The following is a 12,974-nucleotide window of genomic DNA, read 5'->3' as shown; positions in this document are numbered from 1 at the left end:
AGAGGATCTGGTCAAACACCAGCTCATTCACACTGAGAAACAGTTCAGTGCTCTCACTACTGGAGGTCATTTAGACACTCATGGATCCTCATAAAATATCATCAGGTTCACACTGGGGAAAGGCCGTTTCCATGCTCCCTGTGTAGGAAAGGATTCACTCGCCAATCTGACCTGAATTCATGTCAGCCTGTTCACATGGATAACAGCCATTTTGAATGTTCTGAATGTATTCTGAATTTAAAAGCACAGGAGTCTGATGAGACACCAGCGAAGTCACACTGGGAAGAGGGTGTTCATTTGCTTCATGTGTGGGAAGCAACTCACTCAGTCATGTCACTTACAGACACATCAGTGAGTTCACAAGCGACTGCAGGGGATGGATTGTGTTGTTGCTGCTGTTAATTACAACGGAGTTCATGCTGAAAGTCGTGGTTTTATTTCTGTTGATGCTGTTAATCCCAAAACTGGACTGGAACTTACTTACTCTACTGGATCAAAATATACGAATGTAATTTGAAACAATGTGTCTTCAATTTCTGGAAGATACAATGAGAATAAATGATGTCCTATTGATGACTGCTACATGTTTAGGCCTCTTCTCTTATCTAACTCTGGATTCTTTCTGTTCCCATACTTCGGTAACTCCTGTGGACAAGAGAGTGTCTCTCTTCATCTTGTTATCCAGCAAAGGTTTTGGTAACACTCCTGCGATCACTTAAAAACAAACCCAATCTTTCTGTCACTTTCAGCGACAAGACCTAATATGTGTCCCTCAGCAAACATCACATAAACCAGTTTTGTGTTTAGTACACAGATTAGAATCTTCCCAGCCCCTGTATGCTGTGGACAATGGTGGGTCTGTTGGGAAAATATGATGAGACCCCAGAAATGAGATTCTCAATGTCAAAGAATGAAAAGTCAAATTTTCCACCCAAGATTTTAACAGAGACAAGGATCTTGGTGGTAAGTGGTGAGAGTCCTATTTGCATCTATTCCCACCTGATTTATTTGCAATTTGATATTCTCCCACGTGGCAGTGAGAAACTTGGTGCTGATGGTTTCCATCATGAAAGCCTGACCAGATAATTGGCCACCCTAGCCTGCTTCTGCGTCCTCCATCTCGGCAGCATTCCCCAGCATTTCAGGATTCATGCTCCATGCGCAGTGAATTCCTGCATCTTCCTTCCTCTGAGGTTGACATCGCAAATGCACTAGCCTCCAATCACCTCGTGGCACATACCTGATTCACTTAGAGAACAGTTCACCACTTCAATATGGAGCATACTGAAAGAACTGGGTGGGAATGTGTGGAAGCTCAGAACTGATAGGGTTGACAGAGATCACAAGAAACAAAAAGGAATGAGGTTTGGGGGAACCAGCTTGATTAAAGGGGTGAGATGTGACTCAAACTCTGATTGAAGAAACAGTTTCTACCAAACTTGGAGTGGGCAGAGTAAGTGGTTTTTCGTGTCTGAGGACACAGGCTCAGTGAGTAATGTGAGAGCCTTCTGGGGTCAAATTACACTAATCAGACACTTAGAGAGTATTAAAGAAATCTGTAATCATGGTGTCCTTTGTGTGAAACCCATGCAGTGATCAACAATGTGTGATTCAAATCCTGGCCACAAACAATTTTAGCCATGTCATTGATCATTCCATGTTGATCACAGTCATCTCTGTGAAGCAGAAGTAATCTGAGGTCACCTTAGAATTGTCACCTGCAGAGATCAGAGATTTTGTGAATGGAATCAAAGGTTATTTGGAGTATATAGGAACAGACATGATCTTATTGAATGGCAGAGCAGGCTCAAGGGGCTGAATAGCCTACTTTTCCTAATATGTATGTTTGCAGGTTGGCAGTAAGGACCTCGCCACCTGGTACCCAGGAGCAGCAGTACAACACCATCAACTTAATGCAGCAAAGCAACTGACCATGGCTCCTGAGACAGCACTTTCCAAAACCATAACTTGATCACCCAGAAAGTCAAGGGCACCAGGTGCTTGGGAAATACCAGTGTCTACAATTTCTCCTCCAAGCCACACACCATCCTGACTTGGAAATGCATCATGTTCTTTGACTGTTGCAGGGCCAAATTTGCAAGCCTCATTGTTTAATCATCTGTTTCTAACTGGAGACTAACTAACACATTTGATTAATTGCAGGATGTCATCTTCAATTAAATGTTAGGCGCATAATTAATTTTATTACCTTACTTCAGTCAAAATAAATTGTAACTATTCAGAAGATAGAAACATAGAAGATAGGAGCATGAGGAGGGCATTTGGCCCTTTGAGTTTGCTCCGCCATTCATCACAAGCATGGCTGATCATTCAAATCAATAGCCTAATCCTGCTTTCTCCCCATAACCTTTGATCCCATTTACCCCAAGTGCTATATCTAGTTGCCTCTTGAATACATTCAATGTTTTAGCATCAACTACTTCCTGTGGTAATGAATTCCACAGGCTCACCACTCTTTGGGTGAAGAAATGTCTCCTCATCTCCGTCCTAAATCATCTACCCCGAATCCTCAGACTGTGACCCCTGGTTGAACACACCTACCATCAGGAACACCCTCCCTGCAATTATCCTGTTGAGTCCTGTTAGGATTTTATAAGTCTCTATGAGATCGCACCTCATTCATCTGAATTCCAGCGAAAACAATCCTAACCTAGTCAATATCTCCTCATATGTCAGTCCTGCCATCCCTAGAATCGGCCTGGCAAACTTCATTGCACTCCCTTGAGAGCAAGAGCACCCTTCCTCAGAAAAGGAGACCAAAACTGCACTCAATATTCTCGGTGTAGCCTCACCAATGCCTGTATAACTGCGACAACACATCCCTGCTCTTGATCAAGTTCTCTTGAAATTCATTACCCAAGCCATCTTACTGGTATCTGAACACATTTGTTTATTTCCCCTATTAGTCCCAATGCCTCAAGCAGTGGCCAGGCTATCAAATGCAGTTTTATTGAAATATTCATAGACAAAGATACAAAAATCTCAAAGAGAAGCTTTCTAGTTATTAGTCTTACCTAAACTTTCCTTTCACTGGAATCTCCATCAGCAAAAAGAGTGAACTTAATTGTTTTCGACCCCTCCACCATTCAATGCAAACAGGACTGACCCTTGTTCGATATCGCTTGAGGCTCTTAACAAAAATCTAACACTGCAGTTTTAAAATGTATAATTGGTCCTCAGTATCCATAACCTGTTGGAGCAGCAAGTTCTACGTTTTAATTCTCCACATTGCTGTCACACTGACATTTCTGTCATCGGCTCAATGCACTCTTCCAATGACACTAAATGTCAGCTCCAAGAAAGCAGCTCACCTTTCAATTCAGCACTTTACAGTTTTCTGGATTCGCCATCGAGACTAACAATCACAGTGTGTGAACACTGCCCCCTATTCTGTTCTCTTTTTTTCTTTCAATTTGTTTCTTTGTCACCTGCATACCTGCTTCAGCCACATCTTTTGTTTCTTTGTTTCATTCATAGCCCCAATTCCATTCCCCGAGGCCTCGAGGGGCTAATTAATGTTGTGTTCCCTGGTAGTCTAGTGGTTAGGATTTGGTGCTCTCACAGCCCTTTCTCAGGTTCAGTCCTCATTCAGGGATTTGTTGTTCTTGTACGAACTGTTAAATGCCCTGGAATTCTTCACAGTGACAACAGCAAAACAGTGTAACTCTACCTGAATCACTGCGGGTTTTACGTCAGAGATGAAATCATCATGCTAGGCTGGGAACAAATCACATATTCGTCCGCTCCTGAGTATTTAGCTGCTCCTAAATACTGGCCACAGGACTACATAAGCCCTGCTCCTTATTGAAACACACAAGATTCTTAGGAGCTTGACAGCTTTTTGTCAAAGTTGGTTCCCCTTCTGGGACAATCTTAGACCAGAGAGCAGAATCTGAGAACTAGGGTCACACATTTAAGACAGAGCTGAGGAGGAAGTTCTTCTCTCTGAGAGTTATGAATCTTTGGAATTCTTGACTGCAGAGAGCTGTCAAGACTGGCTCATTAAGTCAGATTTCTAATCAGTAAGGGACTCTGGTGGGGAAAGCCAGGAGAATGGAGTTGAGAATTACCAGATCACCCATAATCTAATTGAACAAACCATGACTCAAAGCCTGAAAATACATTTCACTGCAGCAGCTGACCGTGAATAAAATAATGGAAAGTTCCAGCAGAGATAGAAGGGCATACTGAAGCAACTACCTGAGAACAAATGTGTTTCTTTTTTGCCAGTGAAATTCACCTATTCTCAAAGTGGGGACCATTGAAGTGTAGCAGTGATGGTGATGTCCCTGTTAACACCACAACTCTGCAGCATGTAAGCACTGGGCATGGAGCGGGTCTATATGTAATGAGTAACACATCTGACTACAGATCTTAGGTTTGTAGGTTCAACACCTACCTGGCTTGAGTGCAATTTGCAGCTTTCCCATCAGGAAATGCCACTGAGAACATCAGAGTCCTGAAATTGGGTGTTGGGAATTGAAAGTTGCACATGAGCAGCTTGTGGGACGATTTCACCTTCCCTTTCTCTGAGGCTGCTGGGACATTGACTCTGATGTTCTTGGTGATATTTACTTATCTGAGACATTGAAAGGATTCTTGTTTCTGCATATCAGGAATTCAAATCTCATCTCCGCTTGAGGATAGTGAGAAAACTGATATGAGAACTAATTCGGTTCTCGTATATGTAATATACAGGAGTTCTTGTTAAGTACAGAACTTGGTTGTATTTTCCGTTAACTTGATTCAACAGACAGCAAAATCAGGCATATTGTGTGCTCTGATTAGATTGTGGTGACCCAGGGAGTCCTGGGGATTGAGAATCAGTGCACTGTCCCCCAAGTGGGAAGGCAATGGCCTAGTGGTATTATCACTGGACTGTTAACCCAGAGACCCAGAGAATGTTCTGGGGCCTGTGTTTGAATCCCACCGTGGCCCATGGTGGAATTTGAATTCAACAAATATCTGGAATTAAGAATCTAATGATGACTGTGAATCCATTGCCGACTGTCAGGAAAACCCATCTGGTTCACTACTGTCCTTTTAGGAAGGAAACTGCCATCCTTACCTGGTCTGACCTACATGTGACTCTAGACCTACAGCAATGTGGTTGACTCTGAACTGTTTAGAGATGGGCAATAAATGCTGCCTAGCCAGCGACACCCTCATCCTGTGAACATACATTTCTAAGTGTCTTTTAAACAGTGTAACTGTGCCGACATCCACTACTTCCTCAGGAAGTTCATTCCATACGTGTTAGAAAACATGTGTTTTTTAAATTTGTCTCCACTCACCTTAAAAATACCCTCTCTTGTCTTGAAATCCACCATCCTTGAAAAATGGCACCTACCATTAATCCTGATTTTATAAACCCAATAAGGTCACCCCTCAACCTCCAATGCACCAGAGAAAGCAGTTCCAGTCTTCCTTTGTAACTCAAACATTCCATGCTGGCAACATCCTGGTAAATCTCTTCTGAACCCTCTCTAGTTTAATAACACTCTACTTTCTTCCTGTTCTTTATAATCATTCTTTGCTGTTCACTCAAATTTGTGCAATCTTCTGACCTACCACTAACCTTCGTAAATTTGAGCAGTGTTTCTTTAAATTTGAAAGTATTCTTAACTTCATTATTTAGTCACTTTCTGACTAGGATACATTGTTGCTAAGAGTTAGTAAATGTCTTCTTGAAGGTCTGCCACTATACTGCTACAGTCAAACCCAGTTTCTCAATAGTGTCACACTTACCTGTATTTAGATTTCAAATGCTGTTCTTAGAAACGTAAGAAAATCCCCAAACCTGCCTTACGTGGAATCATATTTTCACGCCCCTAACCATGGACCAAATAAGAAGAGAATACCTATGAGCTGTGACTATCACCTGGAACAAACTGTCCACGTAACTTTCTCCCTGATATTTTGTAGTGTTTGTATTACAGCGTCGAGTTCAATGATAATGAGCTGAGGTTCCTCTAGCCAAGACACTTATTGAGGATATGTCAGTCTGGGACCACACCAGTCTCCAGGAGTTTCCACATCCTGAAGTCACAGCACATCACCTTCCCTGCCACCTGATTGGGCTTTAAAAACTAATTACTTTACTTAAAATAAGTAAAATTTACTATATCTAGTCTTGCATCTATTTATGTCCTTATTACTTATTATGGGTGTAATCAAACCAGGGGAGGAAATCCACCAAATAATTATAGAAAGAGATTAACTTGGTCACACAGCACCACAGACAAACAAGGAGACAGATAGTTCTGACATTTCAAGAGTGCAAAAGGATTTATTCAATTTTCCTACCTTCACACCTGCAAATTTTGAAACTTTAAAGCGTTTCTTCCATACTCGACACATTTAAACTGAAGAAAGGTAAAATGAGTTGAAAATGAACAGTAATTCAGTTAATTCTTCTACATTCTTCACGGTTCCCATGACCCCACTAAAAACATTATCTCATTGATTTCAGTCTGTTCCTGCACACAATGTGTGGAGAATTCAAAGCAGACAAGATAGAGGGAAGGAAGAGACTGGAGTGGAGGAATGAAATTGTATAAATGCTCTAACATTTGGATTTCAGCCTAGGGAGGAGCAACAGTGTGTGGGGCCAAGATTAACAGATTCACTGCAAGGACAGGTAAAAAAAGATCCAGTGAAGCACCAAGATCCCACGAGCAAGCATTGCTGCTGCTGCATACAGACCTCAGAGTTCAACGCAGAAAAGGAAATGAGCAGTAACACTCTCAGGGAACAAAGAGGGTGTTGGGTGAACAGGACCAGAATTTCCTCTAATTTTCATTCTGGTTGTGCAGGCCTCCAGGGATGGTGCATGCTCATGACTTCCAAAATTGGAAGTCAATGCCTCAGTCAGACCACTTAAGCTTGGACTGACTGCACTCACACAGTTTAGAGGGAATGTGAACAGGAATTGCAGAACAGAGATTTTGAGAGATCTCACATTTCCACACGGGGCTGGGGTGAATGTGAGCTGATCAGGAATGCATTATAATTATCAAGTTTAACACAGGCACAGACAAGGGTTTCAGCAGCTGATGAGCTGGGCTGGGGTGGAGATGGCTGACTTTATGGAGATTGGAATATCCGGTGTGAGTGAAAGTGTGGTTTTGTGGTTGAAAATTCATCTTCATGTCAAACCTGTGACTGAGACTATGAACAGTGTGGTTCAGCCTTACTCTCAGGGAAGAGGGACAGATTCAGGGGTTTGAGAATGGAATGTGTAGCAGTAACTGAAGACAATGGATTGTTCTTCCAAATGTTTCCCTGGAGGACTTTTCAGCTTGTCCAGTATTAGGTGTGGAATCATTGAATAACAGTAGAGGAATGGACAGGGCTGATGGTGAGCTAGAGCTGGTAGTTATCAGTGACCATGTAAAAACTGACACAGTGCTTTTGGATGATGTTAAAAAGTGGCAATGTGTAGGTGAGAAATAGGAGGGACCAAGGACAGCTCTTTGGTGAACACCAAGTTCAAGTCTTTGCAAATACCGTGGAATCCAGTCTTTTTTTAAAAAGGATTGGGAATATGAAATTTTAAGGGAGAGTTAACCTTTAACAATATCAGCAAATATGTTTAGTGAGAATAGGTCAGTGGAACAAACATGGGTCTCATGGACAAGACAAGCTCTGACAGGAGAGAAACTGGAGAAAGCTGGGGATCTGGGGTCAAGGAAGAACTTGACAAGCTGCTTGACCCAATGAGCTAGTGGAAGGGATAGGAGCAGCGGAGGCACCGATCAGATTTTCTTATTTGTAGTGGGGTCTCAGCTCCTGGAACATCTCACCCGTGTCATTAGAAGAAAGAGGGAGAGCCTTCAAAAGGGACTCACTTGTGTTTGAGGTATGAAAAAGACTCAACACACTGGGTTTAACACTATGCTAACTCATGTGAGTTTTCATTCTGATTATTTGCATTTAAAACTTCTGGAATTTATTAACATCAGTAGAAAAAGACCAAATGAGAAAATGAATGTGTTCAGCATTTGATTAACAGGAAATCCAACTCCTGCAGTCACTAATGAACTTGTTGGTGTCTCAGAAGGTAGGCTGTCTGAGTGAATCTTCTCATGCTCAGAGCAAGTGAACAGCCTCCCTATCGTGTAAACTCACTGGTGTACAGTGAGGCAGATGATTGCCGGAGGCCAGTCCTACAGTGAGAGCACCTGAATGGTCTTTCCTTTGTGAGTAAATACATTGGTGGCAAATCAGATCACTGAGATTTCCAGAGCAATTTTCCCAGTCCGGGCAGAGGCAGCTGATCGGACTGTCTTCATCTCAGTGACAACGGAGCTTCTCATACTTCTTGTTAAAAGGTGAGGATGGAGGGAAGTAGGACAGCAATTCAAAAGGGAATCCCCTGTGTTAGAGACAATAAGAAGATGAAACACTGTTTTACACAAAACTGGTTTATTTGATGTTTATCTACATTAACATATACCTGAGCAGGTGGTTATTAATATCAGCAGAAACAGACCACAATGAACGTGGTTAATAGTAAAATCCAATCACTGCAGTTTCTTGTGAACTCTCTGGTCACTCAGCAGATATGATACCTGTGTGACTCCCTTCCCACAGCTGGAGCAGGTGAATGGTCACTCCACAGTGTGAATGTGCTGGGATGACTGACTGACTTCCCTTCCCACAGTCAGAGCAGGTAAAGGGCTTCTCCCTAGTGCGAACTTGATGGTATGCAGTGAGGCAAGATGATCACCTAAATGCTGCCTGGCAGTCAGAACACCCAAACAGTCTCTTGTCAGTGTGAGTACACTGATGGAGCATTAGTGCCCCAGACCTTTCATAGCACTTTCTTCAGATTGGGCATTTAAAAGGTCACTCATCAGTGTGAACTTGCTGGTGTGTCACCAGGTTTGATGAATCGATAAATCTCTTCCCACACTCTGAGGGTGAATAGCCTCTTGCCAGTGTGAACACTCTGGTATGTCAGAGATAGTAGGAACTGCAGATGCTGGAGAATCTGAGATAACAAGGTGCAGAGATGGATGAACACAGCAGGCCAAGCAGCATCATAGGAGCAGGAAGGCTGACATTTCGGGCGTAGACCCTTCATCAGAAGTGTTAGCAGGGTGGATGATTGAGTGAATCCCTCTCCACACTCAAAACAGGTGAATGGCCTCTTCCTGGTGTGACGATGCTGATGATTTTTCAGCATTGATAGATGAAAGAAGTCTTTACCACAATCCCCTCATCTCCACGGCTTCTAATCATTATGAGTGTGTTTACATTCTGATAGGCCAGATGATTGATTGAAGCCTTCCCCAAAAACAGAACTAGTTTCTGCCCGCTGGGAATGGTGCTTTCTCCTTCCATGTCCAACATGCCGTAGTATTCAGGTTGTGATACGTTTGGTAACTCTCTCAGATCCTGAGTAACGTTTGGTTTCAGTTTGTTAACTGCAAAGTCTCCTCTTCTAAAAATCGTGTTAAACTGATTTGGACGTAACAAAGAGTGAGACAGAAACCACAAAATCAAAATGGTAGGTTATGAAATGTGAACTGGATGAATCTTGCAATTTGCAGAGTAGAAGTTGATAGCAGTGCACTAAAAACAATTTCTGACTATTAACAATTCTGTTGGAACATCAAGTTGGTAAGTCAAAAGCACACGGTCAGGGGATAGGCAGGGGTGGAAGCCTAATTTAGGCACAATTAGCAGATGTAACAGTAAAACACAAAACAGAGCTAAAATACAACCATTATCAGGGACAGAAGAAGTTAGACAATTGCAGAGAGGAGATCTGGGAGGGTAGAGATGAAATAGAGCAATGGTGAACATGAATTCAGATCCAGATTAAAGGAGCCACATCAGCCCTGGACCATGCAATCTCTCACAGATAACAGAACACAGCACTATCAGCTCAAATTTGCTGAATACCATAATGCTCAGCTCTGAAACAATTTCACTGCTTCCAATATTATAGTCTCCTGCTGGAGCTTGCAACTGAAAAGACGTCAGAAGCACTGGAAACAGAGGATCCAATTCGACACATTACCATGTATTCCATGAGTTTTTACTTTTGACCAGTTTGCCATGTGTGACCTTGTCAAATATCCTAACAAAATCCATGAAGACAACATCCATTTCACTACCCACATTGAGACTCCTTAACAATTCCTCAAAGAATTCAATCAAATTTGTTAAGTATGACCTTCCCTCATCAAAGCAATGCTGACTATCCCAGACAAGTTCATGCATTTCTAACTGACAGTTTCTCTGATCTCACAGGATTGATTCTTACAATTTGCCCACCACCAAAGTAAGACTGACTGGCCTATAGTTGTGTGGCATTTCCTTTGTACCTGTTTTAAACAACACCACATTTGCATTCCTCCAGCCCCTTGGCACCTCACCTGAGTCAAGTGAAGATTGAAAAATAATCCTCACAGCATCTGCTATTTCCTTCAACATTCCAGGGAACTATTTATCTGGGCCTGGTGACTCATCCACTTTCAATGATTCCAGCTCCTCTAACACGTCATCTCTCTATTTTGTCTTATATTTCACACTACACCTCTTGGATTACTTTATCCACATCATCCCTTTCTTAGTGTGTGTAGCAGGGGGAGGTGGTGGGGTGGGGAGGTGAGCCCTGCAGTGGGTGTGCCTAAACCAAACAGTGCCTCAGACTCTGTGTTGTTCTGCAAGAGGGAAATGAAGCAGGAGTGAGGCAACATCACCCACTTCCTACTGTGGAAAATGCTTTAAGGTGTTGTCAACAAGTGACATCATCTCCAAATCTGACTTAAAACAAAGACAGCAACTGGAGCCTCCTCTTGATTCATGGTCAGTGATAACTTTTGTCCCTCATTTACCAATACAAGAGATTGCTGTTTGCCTGCAGCAAGAATATTGCAAGAATCTTTGTTATGGAGACCAAACTTGCTCATAGATTTCAGATGTGGCCTCACAAAACCCTACACAGCTGCTGTAAGGCCACCTTGTTCCTGTACTCAAACCCTCTTGAAATGAAGGAGAAAGTTCCATTTGCCTTCCTAATTGCTTGCTGCACCTACAAGCTTGCATTGAATGACTGGTGTACAAGCACACCCAGGTCCCTTTGTACATTAACATTTCCAAATCGACCACCACTTGAATTATACTCTGCCATTCTGAATTTGGTACCAAAGTGGATAACTTCACACTGATACTGCATCTGCCATGCATTTGCTACTCACTCAAATTGTCTAAATTACTCTGAAGTCTCTATGTCCTGCTCACTCACAATCCCCCTACTTTTGTGTCAACAAACCTAGAAATATTACATTGGATTCGCTCATCCAAATCATTGATGTATACTTTGAATAACTGAGGTCCGAGGGTACTGATCCTTGTGGTGTCCTAATTGTCAAAGCCTTAGACTCTGAAAAAGATAATTTATTTCTACTGTTTTCTGGCTGCTAACCAATTCGCAATCCACACCAGTAAATTCCCAACAATCTTATGCATTTTGATTTTGCACACTAACCTCTTAAGTGGGACTTTATCAAAAGCTTTGAGAAAATCCAAATGACCCCATCCACCGGTTCTACCAGTTACATTTTCAAAAAAAAACCTTTAGATTTGTCAAACATGATTTACCCATCCTAAATTGACAGGCTGCAGGTCCAGTAGAACCTGCTCCTCTGATGCTGCTTGGCCTGCTGTGTTCATCCAGCTCTACACCTTGTTATCCCAGAAACTCTGACTTGCCCAGTCCCCACTGTATTAGGCAAAGATTATAGACATGGTCCACAGCAGCTCTTTCTCCAGAGCACCCGAGATGGGCAATAAATGCTGATCCAGGCAGCACTGCCCACATCACATCAACAGACATATAAAAGCAATATAAGGCCCCCTGTATAGCCCCGCCTCAATTTTAAAATTCCCATCCTCATTTTCAAATTCCTCCATGGTCTTCCCTCTTTGTTTCCACATGCTCCATATCTTTCCCCACAGACAGAACATACAAACCATAAACAGACAAAACAGTCAAAGGCTGATCATGTTCACCTTCTGATTCAGCAATTGCCGCCGGAGGGAGGGGGAGGGGCAGATCCCCGAGCAGCTTCTCGCTCTGGCCCGAGCCGCCAGCTGGTTGCCCTGGAAACCTTGACTGCAGTCGGGGAACAATGGGTGGGGGCGGCACTCCCACGTCCACGCGCCTGAAACCCGAGAACGTCACCACCGAACACAGCAATTCCTATTGGCTGCTTCAGCCCCGGGACGTCACAATGCAGATATTGTCCTCCCAGTGAAACCTCCTCCGCTTGTGCAACATCTGGGAGTAAAGCAATGTCTCCCCCTGGGTGGTGGGGTGGAGAAACTGTTCACTTGCAGCAACTGAAGGGAGAGGGAGTGAATCCAGGGAGGGTGCCTGCTTTGCAAATGTTGGTTCAAATACGTATCTTAAATTTACCATCATTTGCTCTCTCAGCTTTACACATTTATTTGCCTGCTAAAACGGTGGCCTCTTTCTTCATGAGACAACAAGGTGCAGGGCTGGATGAACACAGCAGGCCAAGCAGCATCATAGGAGCAGAGAGGCTGACGTTTCGGGCCTAGACCCTTCATCAGAAAAGGGGGAGGGGAAGGGGGTTTTGAAATAAATAGGGAGAGAGTGGGAGGCGGATAGAAGAGGGATAGAGGAGAGGATAGGTGGAGAGGAAACAAACAGGTCGAAGAGGCGGGGATGGGGCCAGGAAAGGTGAGTGTAGGTAGGGAGTTAGGAAGGGGATAGGTCAGTCCAGGGAGGACGGACAGGTCAAGGGGGCGGGATGAGGTTGGTCGGTAGGAGATGGAGGTGCGGCTTGGGGTGGGAGGAGGGGATAGGTGGGAGGAAGAACAGGTTAGGGAGGCAGGGACGAGTTGGACTGGTTTTGGGATGCGGTGGGGGGAGGGGAGATTTTGAAACTTGTGAAATCCACATTGATACCATT

General features: G+C 43.3%; 1 long non-coding RNA gene across 1 annotated transcript; it reads right to left on the bottom strand.

Moving 5' to 3' along the window:
* Positions 1-6,399: 6,399 nt before the first annotated feature.
* LOC125481210 lies at positions 6,400-12,576 on the bottom strand. Its single transcript, XR_007261251.1, has 2 exons — positions 12,049-12,576; positions 6,400-9,486 (listed from the first exon to the last, which is right to left on the bottom strand). It is a non-coding gene; the product is annotated as an uncharacterized LOC125481210 (long non-coding RNA).
* Positions 12,577-12,974: the final 398 nt, after the last annotated feature.

This window comes from Rhincodon typus, unplaced genomic scaffold (genome assembly GCF_021869965.1).
Source record: "Rhincodon typus isolate 14 unplaced genomic scaffold, sRhiTyp1.1 hic_rhity00001256, whole genome shotgun sequence".
Classification (NCBI taxonomy): Eukaryota; Metazoa; Chordata; class Chondrichthyes; order Orectolobiformes; family Rhincodontidae; genus Rhincodon; species Rhincodon typus.
The sequence above is the reverse complement of the archived record's forward strand: the minus strand, read 5'-3'. Positions and strand labels throughout refer to the sequence as shown.